Here is a 14076-nt window from a genome sequence, read left to right on the forward strand (position 1 = left end):
GACGTGGCTTCTCACTCTGGCTCAGCTCCTGGCACTATGTGGCTCATCCCTGACTATCATCCACTTTACTTTCTCATCTGTAGAAAGAAAGCAGTTGCCTAGGGAGGGGAGAAAATGGAATAGATGGTTTCTAAGGACTCTTCCAGCTCTGCCATTTCTATGATAAAATTCAGGGGATTCCTTTATTGAGCAGTGGGCCAGAACATTTCCTTCCATGCCTATCTTGTGCATCATTTGCTTCTAAAATCCTGAATCCTTGCTCTCTCAGTAACTCTTAGCATTGCTAGTATGACTCAGAAATTGCTCAACTGCTAAAGATCATTGTCCCACTTAAGCTGTTGCTGAGAAAGTGAGAAAAAGGAACTGGTTTGGGGGCAAAGAATCATCCCTAGGACAATGGATTACTATTTTTCTTAAATTAGAAAACGAGTCCTGAGCTGTCTGCAAATGTGAGCTTGCTCACATGACTAGTGGGAAGCTAGGAAAGAAGGTGGCTGGACCAGACCGCCATTGGTCAGCTCCATCCCTTTAGGTTTCTTGGGAGCCAGCAAAGGCACCTTCTGATCCCTCAATCCTCCACCTCAGAGGGTTTCACAGAGAGGCAAGGGGCCTCTGCCAAAACAGAGGACCCTTCCTCCTGAGCCTCCCATGTATTACTTCCCATAGTTGGTGGCATCTGCTGTCTGATGGCAACTGGGCTTCTTGCCATCACCAGGGCTTCCTTTTGATCCCTGGTTTACATGGCTTTCTGTTGAGCAAATAAATACACACTCATCCCCGCCCCCAACAAGACAAAGGCGATTCATTCATAGTAGCTGCTGCCCAGCTGACAGATGTTCTGGCCTCCTGGCCCTGCAGCCCAGCATGCTGCTGACCCTAAAGGTGAAAGGCTCTTTCACCCATTCTCATCCTCCCGTTGGCCAGTTGCTGCACAGTATCATCCAAGAATTTTGACATTTGTCTTTCCTCCCCCATTCCTGCCCCCACAGCTCTTAGTGGCTCTTAGGACAGAGCTGTTCCCAAAGTGACCTTTGATCAGGTCAGCTGGAGAATGAAAAAGATGGGCCATGTGGTCAGCTGCTCAAATCCTTCTTCTGCAGACCGGACTGTGCCTTTGCAAAGACAAGGCCATGAGGGGCTCTTTTAGGCACTTCCCCATGGAGAGAGAAAGCAAGGAGAAACCCCTTTGTAGGAATTTAATGGCTGAAAAAATAAGTCCCACCTTTCTGGCTTTATCTTGATGTTGGGGGCTCAGTAATCTTCCTTTCATTGGTAGTTTACAGCCTAGTGGGGGGAGAAAAGACCTTTGCTAACGTGCTGTCCAGGTTTTAGAGTCTAGGGGACTGCCCAACCAAATGGTTGTTGAGCCTAGAGAAAAAAATGTTTACTTCCAACAGGACACTCATGGAAGGTTCTACAGAGGAGGTGACATTTGAGCTGGGCTGGAGGAGAGGTAGAATTTCATTGGACTGAAGTAAAGATGGGAGGGCCTTTGGTTATGCAGGTGCTTCTGTGTGAAGTCTATAGAATGCAGAGCCAATCTGAGCAGCAGGGAGGGTGGAAGAGCAGCTGATCAGGCAAGAGGGACCATGTCACCACAAAGATGCTCTTCCAGTTTGTCAGTCAGGTCCCCTAAGTGTCCTGAGCCCAGTTTGAGTAAAACTCTTTAGACCCATTTCTTCGTAGAAATGCATAAAGTGTTTTGAGAGGGAAGTAACCCCTAAGGAGTTCTAAAAGGAAACTCCATGATCTGACCTCAGCTGACTCCCTCCCTGTCTAGGTTTCTTTGGAGTCTTCCAACATTTTTCTACATAAGTTACTGAGTGTTCTATGCTTGTACCCCAAACCACAACTAACCAGAAGGGCCACAAACAGCCTATTAGCTTATCTTTCAGAGCTAAGACTCTCTAGAAATCACTGTGGTGCTTTTCAGCTCTTTTCATAGGAAATCATCCCTGGAGCAAATGATCAGGTGCACTAGAAAGGTTTGAGTCACATGCGACAGCATTAAGGAGTCAGTTTCACTCTACCAATAGGCAGAGACTTTCAAGAATAAAACCCTAAAAAGCCTGTTCCCACCATAGCTGTGAGGCTTAAAGCTCTGGACCTCCTGTGCCACTTGCAGAGTCTTAGCAGTACTACCACCAGCTCCTCCTCTAGCCCTACACTAGGAACCAGCTCCTGCTGCTTTTCCCTCCTGCAAGGAAGAGCATTTTCCCTGGATTACATCCATCTTCAGTGCCTTTTTAGTGTATCAAACGATTGAAGTTCCCTGTCAGTGCAATTATTGGGGTTTTTTTTTTGTTTCTTTGTTTGCTTTGTTTAAAAGTATAACAACAAGAACATTTCCCTTAAGAAAATCATCACCCCCAGAAACAGAAAACAAAGTAGGGGACAAACTGGACACCAATAGGACTGAAGGCCAGCAAAGTGTGATCAGAGAAACAGCAGGAAGGAGAAAGAGGCGAAGAGAAGTGAACAGAAAGCTAGGAAAGGAAACCACCTCCCTAGGTGAGACAATTCAATCAGACAAGGGGGTGGAGAAGCTGTCAGAAGAGAAATCAGATCTAAAGGGAGCTGCCACAGTAAGGGTTAACGAGACATTTTGCTTGGGCTGGGAAAGGGTATAGAAAAGCTGGACTTTGAAGGCAACTTACAGGAGGCAAAGGCAAGAAAGACTGAGTTTAGAGGCTGAAAAAATTGATGTGGGAAGACCCCCAAAGGCAATTTCTTACCCAGGGCAAATTGCCAATCTAAGTCCAAGTAGCTGAGTTGGCCATGTTGCCCCTTGTCATTTGCCTCCCCAACTCTGATGATACTGAGATTGTTTGCACTATTCTATGATAGTTCTTGCCCAGCAATGGCAGACATTAAGCATAAAACTTAGAGGGCACAAAGCTTTCTTTCCAAGTTAGGTCAATTGAGCCTTTTAGATACTGGGTTGACCAGAAGCAGGGTTCACCTCATTCTGGATGGCAGGACTACACCTCTAAGGTCAAGGATCCTCCCACCCCCACCCCAGCCAGGTGTATAAAAGGTCAAGCAGAGAATGAATGTCTCCTCCTCCCTCCAGAGGATTCTTAAGATCAGGAGCCACAGGTCTGCACGTTGACCCTTCTCTGGCTGACCCATTATGCCTTCATTCCTTTTTTTTAATGCCACCTTCCAAGGTGTGCTACTACTCTCTCAGGCCTGAGTCTTGTGCTCTTCATCCTTTGGTTGAGTAGACCTGATTTATCTGCCAACTTCTCTTCCATCAGGTATCATTGGGTTGCTTTGTCTTTCCAAGATTAAGGTTACTGCTGACTAAATTCGGCTCACTGGAAATGACTAGACTCCTGAGGAAATACTGGTTATACCTGGGCTTAAAAACCAAAGTCCAAAGAGTATGATGCCACCAAAGACTAAAAATTTTTCTTGGAAGTTGTACAAACATTTTTAAAAGAGTCATATTTGGGTAATGATTTCCCTGCCAAAGAAAAATTTTCACAAGGTCCCTCCATAGTTTCTACAAAATGGTAGAGCTACAATTTTAAAACAGCAACAAAGAGAAAAAGAAGAACTGGATTAAATATTTAAAGTATGGACTTCTTAAATAAGTTTCCTCTTTTATCTTTATAGTATCATCCAGCTGCCCCTTCTTGACCATTTTTTTGGTTGTTCTCATCAAGCAATTTATTACCAACTCCTCCCCACCCATGTCAACTCCAGTCCTCCTCTTTCTCATTTCTGCCTACAGACTCTTCAAAATATGTGCCCATACTGTTTCTGCTGGCAGACATGAACTAAACATCAACCTGATACTCTTGCAAATTCAAGTGAACAGTCCTGAGCATATTCACTCTTTGGGGTCCCATCTCCCATTCTACTGTGAAGCATCATTGCTTGCTTGAGGGCATTCACTGAGAGACCTTGCCTAGGCCCAGAGGTGTATCATTGGCTCTCCCTCCAAATACAGATTCATAGAATAATGGGGCTGAGAGTCAACCTAACCACCCTCAGAGTGCACTTGTCATTCCAGCCCTGAGGTCTCAACTTTTAGCTATTACTCCCTATAAATAAATAATGGCCTATTTTCATCTGGGCAACATTGGGAAAAATATTTAAAGCAGGCAAAATGTCATTTCTGGTGTCCTCTTACTGGAGAACACACTCAGTCTCCTTGGGCTTTTTCTCACCTTTCACCAGTGACCGACCCCCCTACAGAGCACAGTCTTGGACTGAAGGTGTCCATCACCATAACTAACACTACCTCCAATCTCTGCCTGTGGAAAGTTCCCTGTCACCTTCCTAAGTCCAGCTCAAATGCAACCTCTTCTGGCAGCCCTTCCTTGATGCCCAGCCTGTATCTTTCTCTCTTCTGAAGCCCCAAGCAGGCAAAATGTCATTTCTGGTGTCCTCTTACTGGAGAACACACTCAGTCTCCTTGGGCTTTTTCTCACCTTTCACCAGTGACCGACCCCCCTACAGAGCACAGTATTGGACTGAAGGTGTCCATCACCATAACTAACACTACCTCCAGTCTCTGCCTGTGGAAAGTTCCCTGTCACCTTCCTAAGTCCAGCTCAAATGCAACCTCTTCTGGCAGCCCTTCCTTGATGACCAGCCTGCATCTTTCTCTCTTCTGAAGCCCCATGGCCCTTGGAATTGCCTTTGATATGGTACTTGGCACTTTCTACCACTAGACAGTAAGCTCCTCGAGGGCAGGATCCATGTCTGATTCATCTCTGGGTCCCCTGCAGGGCTGAGCCCGGTGGACCCTCTTGGAGGCATGCAGGAATGGCTGAGGAAGGAGTTAGGCTTTAAACAAGGCACAACACACTCTGTCCGTAGGCCAGGAGGAGGCTGGGCCTGGGGTCTACCTCTTCATAAATCTGGTTATTCCCTTTCCCCTTTCATTCTCACTCCCAACCCATTCCTGAAGGACCTCTCTCATTCACTATCTTTAGCCAACTGTCACTGTGGGACAGAATCCTCTGTGAAGGCTTTAGCTGTTAACAGCTTAGAATGTTCCTGCTCCCAGAAGTCTTTGCACTCAACAGTAGGGGTGAGATGGGGTGGGGTTTGGGGGAGTACTGAAGGAGGTGAGGGTGAAAACCTTCAGTCCCCAATGACATGCACTCTTATAATAGGATTTAGGCATGACAGGCTGGGCAAGGAAAGAATTTGGGAGATTGGGAGAGCTATTTCTTGATACCCCTTCAATCACAGCCTGTTAGTATTCTGAGCTACTTTTTTTCTCTTTCTGCCTATGTCTTTTTAAAGAAGATGTCCTGGCACAGAGTAGCCCTTAAATAAGTTGTAATCATTAATGTCAGTACTAATAAGTCAAGAATATAAAGAACATAGACACATAGCCCACCCTAAACACATGAGTGCTTGGAGGTGCCAAGTATAGATGTAGATAGATTTTGTTAGAATTTCTGAAGTGTCAGTGCAGGTTTTGAAACCTCTGTTTCTCTGGTGGTGGAAACAGTCTGAACAAAGATAAGGAGGTGAAAACCAGAAGGTTGTGTGTACACAGGGAATGGCCAATGACTGAAGAGACAGCTCTCCTAAAGGACTGACAAATGGAGTTGGTTAGATGGCAGGAAGCAGTGAGAGGGGAGAGAGGGGCCAAGTTGAAGAGAGACATGATAAATTCAACTTTGTGTTGTTGGTAGGTCAGTAAGAAGAAATGTCCACTAGAAGCCTGAAGATCCCAGGCTGTGAGTAGATAGGTGGGGACCAGGGTCACAGGGAGTGCATGGATCCAGCAAGTGCAAAGGAAAGGGCAGGGTGCAACATGCAGGGGGTGTTAAAATGAAAAAGATGGGGTGGGAGAGGTGATGATGATAGTGGTGGTAGATAGCGCTTTTAGTGCTTCTGAGCTCTGCAGCAGAAAAGTCCAGAAATAAAAGGTCAGGGAGAAAAAATATAGGGTGGGGGAGGGAAACGTTATTAGAAACCTTAAGTGTGCTCTAAAGGCAACTGTGCTTAAATTAAATATTGACATTGTGTTTACTTAATGATTTAAAAGATTAACATTTTTGCTCTTTTTCTGGGTTGGAAGACATATGGAAGGTTCCATAAACATTTAGTTGAAGTTCCCACTTGGCGCTCTCCCTGGTGCTGGATTTGCATAGTGCATTCCTTGTCTTAGGGGTTTATGGAAACCACTGCTTTCTCCCTGTTCATCTCCCTTTAGGTGCTAGCCAGGAAGTGTATCTCGCCAAATAAAATCACCTTTATGTGGCTTGTGTTTCTCCTCTACCCAGCATCATCACTAAGGCTAACGTTTGCTGCAAAGTGTCAAATGGAGACAGCAGTCCTTTCCAGGAGCAAAACTCTCTTCCTATTTTTTTCCAAACCAAGTCATGTTAATAGTGGTTTTCAGAGGGTGGTGAGATTATGGAGAATGCTTATTTTCTTTACATTTTCTGCATTTTCCAAATATTACTTCCATAGTTAAATTTGTATTTTTTTAAAGAAAGAAAAGTAGATTGGAGATGATTGGAGTTACAACTTTTAGAAAGTCTTGTAAGATAATCATAAGCTGTGAAATTCTCAGTGATATGGCATTACCTCTGTGTCTCTTTAAAGAGAAAATTCTCAGCATATTATTCAGATTTTTAGAATTTATTTGTAAAGATTTATTTTAGAGAACACGCAAGTGGGGAGAGGGTCAGTGGGAGAGAAACATCAGGCAGACTCCCTGCCCAGTGTGGTCCCTCCAGGTGGGGCTCCATCTCACTACCCATGAGATCGTGACCTGAACCAAAAGTAAGAGTTGGGTGCTTAACCAACTGAGCCACCCAGGAACCCCTAAAATTTATTTTTTAAGGAGATAAATGCACAGAAACTCTATAAGGTGAGCTTTAGGATTGCAATTCAAACTAGTTTATGGGCTGCCTGGGTGGCTCAGTGGGATAAGTGTCTGCCTTCAGCTCAGGTTATGAACCAGGGATCCTGGGATCAAGCCCCACATTGGGCTCCCTGCTCAGCAGAGAGCCTGTTTCTCTCTTCCCCTTTGCTGCTCCCCCTGCTTGTGCTCTCTCTCTCTCTCTGTCAGATAAAATCTTAAAAAAAAATAGTTTACTACTCCCAAGTGACTGCTTTTCTTCCTTTCAATGTAGGACATCACCCGTGAGTAGCAACTCTTCAGTGCATTACAGGAAAATTTTGGATTTTGGAAGATTCCTGAGAAAAGAACTGTAAGGTCATGGCCTCTGTCATATGTCTAGGAAAAATTCACCTAGCAGGGATGAATGGAGAACATAGTCATATGCTTAGGATTGTCTCAAAACCAAAGTCAGACACTATGAACTTCACACATGGAGCACCAGGTGCTGGTCACTGCCCTCCACTGTTGTCTTCATACCCCCATGCTCTGAACCAGCTGACAACATCCCCTGAATTCCCACACACTTTCTGCTGGACTGTTGTTAGGCTTTCCATTCTTCCTTCAACCTTTAGTGAGCACCTAGTATGTGCCTTTTACTGCACCTTTGCTCTGAGATGATAGAAATGGACACGATAGAGCCCTTCCCTAAAGAGACTTAAGAGCCAAAAGGAGAGGCAGCTATGCCAAGGTGATAGTAAAGCAGATGACTACTGGCCCAGAGGCTCATTAGGGTATTAGGGAGCACAGAGAACTCCTAATTTTGCTTGGTGGAATAGGGTGGGGATTAAATAAGGGAAGAGGGTCACAAAGGAGGAGACACTTGCATTAATTCATCAGGTATACAGAGGAGGGGGCAATGGGAGAGGATCTGGGGGTAGAGACACAAAGAGAAGAGCCAGGAAGCTACATCAAGAGAAGGGCTCAGGAATGACAGAGGGGCTTACCTGGAACCTATTCTGTCAAACTTTTAAATGGAAGCCTGAGCCCCATTGACTGAGGACATGAGAGGGTAGATAAAGTAGGTGGAATTCTAAGATATAGTAGGTGGAATTCTGATTCTATTATAATTCTATATTAGATGGAATTCAGGTCCCCAAGATTCCAGTCCCCTGTAGAATCCTCTCCCCATGAGAGTGAGCAGGATTGGTAAAGATGTAATTTCATACCTGTGATGATGTTATCTTATATGGTAAAAGGGGTTTTATAGATGTAATCAAGGTCCCTAATCAGTTGACTTTAAATTAAAAGGGAGATTATCCTGGGCCTGGACTAAGCAGGTGACCTTTTATAAGGGTGCAGGGCTTCCCAGAAGTCAGAGTGATTCCAAGTAGAAGAGAGGCTCTCCTGCTGACCTTGAGGAAGCAGTTTGCCATGTTGTAGAGAGAACCACGTGGCTAGAAATGGCATGTGGCCTTTAGTAGCTGGAAATGAATTGAACAAGCGGTGAGCTTGGAATAAAACCTTAAGCCTCAAGTGAGATTGCAACCTTGGCCAACACCTTGATTCCAGCCTGGTGAGACCCTGAGTAGCTATCCCATACCTGTGCACAGACTCACATGGGATAATAAATTTATGCTGTCTTAAGCCTCTAAGTTTGTGATAATTTGTTATGTAGCAACAGAAAACTAGTTCAGTGGGTAAAGGAGTAAATGTTGAAGACAGAGGAGGAGGTAAGATCTAGAGCCCTATGAGAAGCTGGGAAACAAGAAGCATTCGGATCAGCTGGTCAGTCAGTGACAGGTGCTGAAGTATAAAGTCAGGCAAAAAAGCCCTGCCTACTTCCAAAGGATCCGTGTGATAGGAACTGAGCCAATTGGCCTTTCCTTCTCAAGAGGCATGCTCAGATGAGTGGTGCTGGCTGCAGCTCTATGACTTTTCCTGCCCAAGAAGAGACCGGTAGAAAAGAGATAATCCAAAGATGATGTCTATATCCTGGGGAGAGGTCAAAAATGTGTTTCATTCAGAGGCAAATACTTCATTTTTGTGTCATGAAACTTGGCAAGTTTCTTCCCTGAAATTTAGTTGTCTCCTAGAACTTTCTTTCATGTTGTTACTTGCTACCAAAGATGCAAAAGCAAACTCTTGCATTTTGTGGTGCATTTCAATTCTTTCAAAATATTGAAAAAAATCAAAGTGTAGCCAGTTTATTTTTCCCCTCAAAGGAGCCAATATTTCATTTTTCTTTTTTTTTCTTCTTTTAAAAAAAATTGGGTCACCCTGGTGAATCATTTCAAAGTTTGAATCATTTCAGAAGGTCCAGAGGGACTATTTCTTTAACACCAGAAATAATCAGAGGTTATATAATATACATAGGAAGGACAAATAGCTTTAAAAAAGAAATCCCTCCATCTCTTTTTCTTCTACCATCTCAAGCACCCTAAGTCTTCACTGAAAATAATAAACCATTTTTAATGACAAACTTATCTTCATATGAAATTTTAAATCTCTAGTAAATTGTGCAATAGAATATTAAGTGCCTATTCTGTGAGAAAAGTATGGCATAGTGCTGTCACATCCACAGGTGGAAGCAAATTACAGACATCTAAAGGCAATTACAGGATGATTATATGTGGTACAAGGAGTCCAGATAATCAAAGATATAATTGCAGGGGAAGGAAGAATTGCCTAGGGGCGCCTGGGCGGCACAGCGGTTAAGCGTCTGCCTTCAGCTCAGGGCGTGATCCCGGCGTTATGGGATCGAGCCCCACATCGGGCTCCTCCGCTAGGAGCCTGCTTCTTCCTCTCCCACTCCCCCTGCTTGTGTTCCCTCTCTCGCTGGCTGTCTCTCTCTCTGTCGAATAAATAAATAAAATCTTAAAAAAAAAAAAAAAGAATTGCCTAGAGTCCGGGTGACCAGCCCATCTTTGAAGGAGGAGTGATCTCCCATCAGTGGTGAGGACTGAAAAGAGGAGGGCTGGCATAAGACAGGAAAAAGTTGGGAAGGTTGGAAGAGTCTAGGCATATTTGTGTAGCAATAAATAAATCATTTGGATTGAAGGTAGGATTCATGTCAAAGGAAGTAGGGGAGATGTTCGGAAAATATTACCAAGTCTAGGCTTTTCCTATATGCAATGGGAAGACACTGAAGTCTTTTGGATCCAACAAAAGCAAATGTTTCATGAAGATCTGTGGTCAGTTATGTTTGTTTGCATTGGTGGCAGAGAGCCTACTGGCAAAAGTGATAAGGACCCAACCAGCGCGGGGGAAAGGAGACAGGGAAGATGACATTCAAAATATAATATACAGAAAAATCCAAAAGATGTGATACCTCTCTAGAGAATTTATTGATGCCACAAACCTTCAAAGATTTTGGCCAAGACCCAGCTTGTTTGGTGGGGACAAGTGGTCTCAGGCAACCTTCCTTTCTCTTTGCAGAGAAATATAATTGTATGTGAGCTTACAGTGACATTTTTAGAGAATCAGCTCATGACTAATTAAGAACTTCAGTGGGAACTAGGGATGATTCCACCACCCTGCTGCTACTACTACCCACCACACACTCTCCCCTCTCTCCCCAAATCACTCTCCTGGTCAGAAGAAGAGGTCCTGGAGAATGATCCCACCCCTACCTCACCTTTCCTTACTTTGTCTCATGGTCAGTTTCTGAATTTTTTATTTTTGAGAGAGGGAAATAAGCACTTGCTTGAATTATACTCCAAGGAGATACAGGTCTGGGGAACCTGCGGTCTAGCTTCCCAGTGGACTTCTTTCTTTCTTGTGAGCCCTCGGATCCCACTATTCATATCTCTTCCCCAAACTCCTCAGAATGACCCATATGTTGCACAGAAAATCTCTGTGGCTCTCGTGATGTGAGAAGGGAAAACATTCAGACCCCAAGGTCTTATGGCTGGGGCAGTGGAGAAAACAGAACCTGTACTCAGGATACCTAGGTCGTAGTCTACATTTTCCTTGTTAGGACCCTGAGAAAATCACATCACCGTTGGGTCTGTCTCCCTGTCAACCATGTAGGAATCACAAAGCTTATCACAAAGGCGTGCTGGGTTATCATGAGGATGGTAAGATAACTAATACACAGAACACTGTTGCTGATGTGATGCATGGCATCTACTTGTACTAGCTAAATGGCTGAACCCTCTTCTTTCTCCTGCTTTTTATCTCCTCTCCCAGATTCAACACACTGGCATTACTTTGATGTAGAAAGAGAAGGTAAGTGCTTTCAAAGAGAAAAGATAGCAGAGATGGCCTGGGAGAGTAGTTAATCTTCCTTATGAAGAATTATGTGCTTGGCAAATGGCCTCAGCTTCTCCCCCTCATTTTATTTTTAATATCAGATTTCATCCTTTTTCCACTTCAAGTGCTACTCTGGACACCCTCCAATGTCTTCATTTCCCCTTTGAGTCCTGTAGCCCCAAACCTGACTGTATTCACTAAGACTATGTTTATTAGGTGAGAAGACTATTACATGGAGTAATCTTGGCATTTTGTAGGGTTCACAAAACTAAAAGTAATACTTTATATACTGTTTTGTAAAAGCAATTTGCTATTGGTTTTCCACAAAAGAGAGAGACGATCCTTCAACAGTTCTTTTCTAGAAAAGGAAAGGCCCAGAATCAGGCTGGGAAATACTCTCTAACAATGTGTTGTGGTTCTGAGGCACACAAGAGACCTTAAGAAAGATTTCAAGCTTGGATCCCAAATTTCTAGTTCAAATTTCTGTTATTTCACTGAATCGTGAGCTCATTAAGGGCAGGGATGATGTTTTAGCCATTTTTGTAGCTCCAAGATATAGCACATAGGAACATTCAATACACCTTTGTTGAATGAACATCTATCTCAATTATCAACCTAAATAAGGCAGAAAATTTAGAGCCATATACTCCTGGGACCTGGCACCACCAGACCAGGGGATATAGGATTCCTAAATACAACAGTTTCTATCCGTGGGCCTGTGCCATTAAATCCTAGGGGAGCACCAACCAAAAGAGATGGATTCCAAGTGTTTGGCTAGACTTCCAGGTCCAACCAAATAGAAGAGAGACACTACTCTCTCACACACTGATTCACAACTAAACACTCTGAACAAAATACAAACACACAAAGCAATTAATAAGGACTCTGAAAAGTAAGTAAAAGCAAGTGGACTGAGGAAAGAAAACTCAATATATGACCAATATGGTGGCAGTGAGTTTCTTAGAATTTTTCTCCTGGCTTTGACCTGTGGGTGAGCTGACTCAATCAACTGCACAGCAGCCATAGACAGCAACAACTGTAAGAACCAGCCCATCTTTCTGGACAAATGACCTGGAAAGGGGGCCCTTGCAAGCCAGTGTGTGGGGAATATTCTTGTTCTCATATATTTTCTTTCTCAGCTCAGTCTCAAGGACAGATGCAGCTTCCAAATTACACTGCCACCACCATAGCAGCAGCTCAGGCACCTAAAATCCCTGAGAAAAATCTGTACCTCTGTATAGAAGAATGTAGAAAACGGACCCTTGCTACGTGAAGAGTATAAGGGAAGTCCTCAGTTTTTTCTCTTTGCTCTTGCCACTTTATCCAGAGGGCAGGCCTAGTAGAATGAAACTCCGTGATGTCGTTAGTGGTTATAACAGTGAGAAAGACCCCATCTTTCTGGCCAGAGACCAGTGAAATGTGCTTATGGGAGCTGAAGAATGTGAGGGAAATCCTGGAGAGGAAAGAATGGGAGAAAGCGATACCATGTATGAATGAACATAAGTCCTGGGCTTTACCTCCAAGCTCTGCATGTGTGGAATACACCCAAACGCACAGCAAAGGCTTTCGAACCTGAGCTGACAGTGGATCGTCTGCATACAGAAGGGGAGACAGAACTTGCTGTCTGCACTTAACTGGTTTGCTTGAATGCTAAAACAAAACAAAACAAAAAATCAACATGCTCTGATTGTAACAGGATCCAGAGTTACATAATATTCCATATAAAATATCTACATAATCCAAAATTACCCAATGTGATAAGAACCAGGAAAATCTGACCAATTGTCAAGGGATAAGAGAAGACAATGCTGAAATTATAAGAAAAAAATATTTTTAAACCAATTGTTATAATCATTCTTCATGGTGTTAAAGTAAACACTCTTGAAATGTATAGGAAGAAGTTGTCAGTAGATTTGAAATAGAAACTTTTCTGAAATGGAAATTTTAGAACTAAGAAATACAACATCTGAAATAAAAAATTCACTAGATGGGCTCAATAGCAGAATGCAAATGACAGAGGGAAGAATCAGTAGACTGGAAGATAGAAATTATCCAATCTGCAGAACATAGAGAAAAATGTTTGAAAAATAATGAATAGAGCCTCAGGGACCTGTGGAACAATATCAAACAGTCTAACATCTGTGTCATTGTAGTTCTTAAGGGAGTGGAGAGAGAATGGCAGAGAAGAAAATAGTTGAAAAAAATTAACGGCTGAAGATTTCCCAAATTTGGTGGGAGATATGTTTACAGATTCAAGTAGCTCAGCAAACCCCAAACAGAATAAATGTAAAGAAAACTAAACTGAACGTCCCACCATTCCCTATCATCTTATCCACCAATGCCCTCCTTAGACCCTGAAGACATCTGAGTTTTTGACCCTGGAGTCAGGGAAGGAGCACATGAATAGGAGTCAGACTCCTAGGGACTGACTCCAGTGTGAGACCCGGGGAAAACCAGTTCCCCTGCCTGTGCCTCGGCTCCTCACCTAGAAAATCTCAGGGTTGACCTACATGATTTTCTAATTTCCTTCCAGCTCTAAAATATCACCCATTATCAGCTCTTCTGTGAACTTTTTCTGTTCAAAATGATAATATTATCAAAACCTAATGCTATGGAACAAGAAACTACTTTCCTGCCAAGTCTTTCCACCCTTTGTAATGGTGCAAATGACTGAAATGGAGATGCTCACAGAGCAGAACCAAATATGAAGTTTCATAGCAACCAGAATGGAGGTTGGCTTTCCCCGGCAGCTTCCTACAGAGCTCTTTGAGCACCATGGGAAGCCTGGAATTCATTGCAAAGGACAGGAAGCTCATCAGAAAACTTTTCACTCCCAATAAATGCATTTCCAATGTCATCATGTGTCTCAGAAGCTAAGGAATGGAATGGAATGCCCCCATGGCCTCAGATTCCTAGTTTGATGTCAAATCTTGTCAGAATAGGTTAAATCTATGTCTGTAAACACAGTAACTACGACTTGTATAGCATCTTAAAGTGAACAG

Source organism: Ursus arctos, unplaced genomic scaffold (genome assembly GCF_023065955.2).
Source record: "Ursus arctos isolate Adak ecotype North America unplaced genomic scaffold, UrsArc2.0 scaffold_36, whole genome shotgun sequence".
Lineage (NCBI taxonomy): Eukaryota > Metazoa > Chordata > Mammalia > Carnivora > Ursidae > Ursus > Ursus arctos.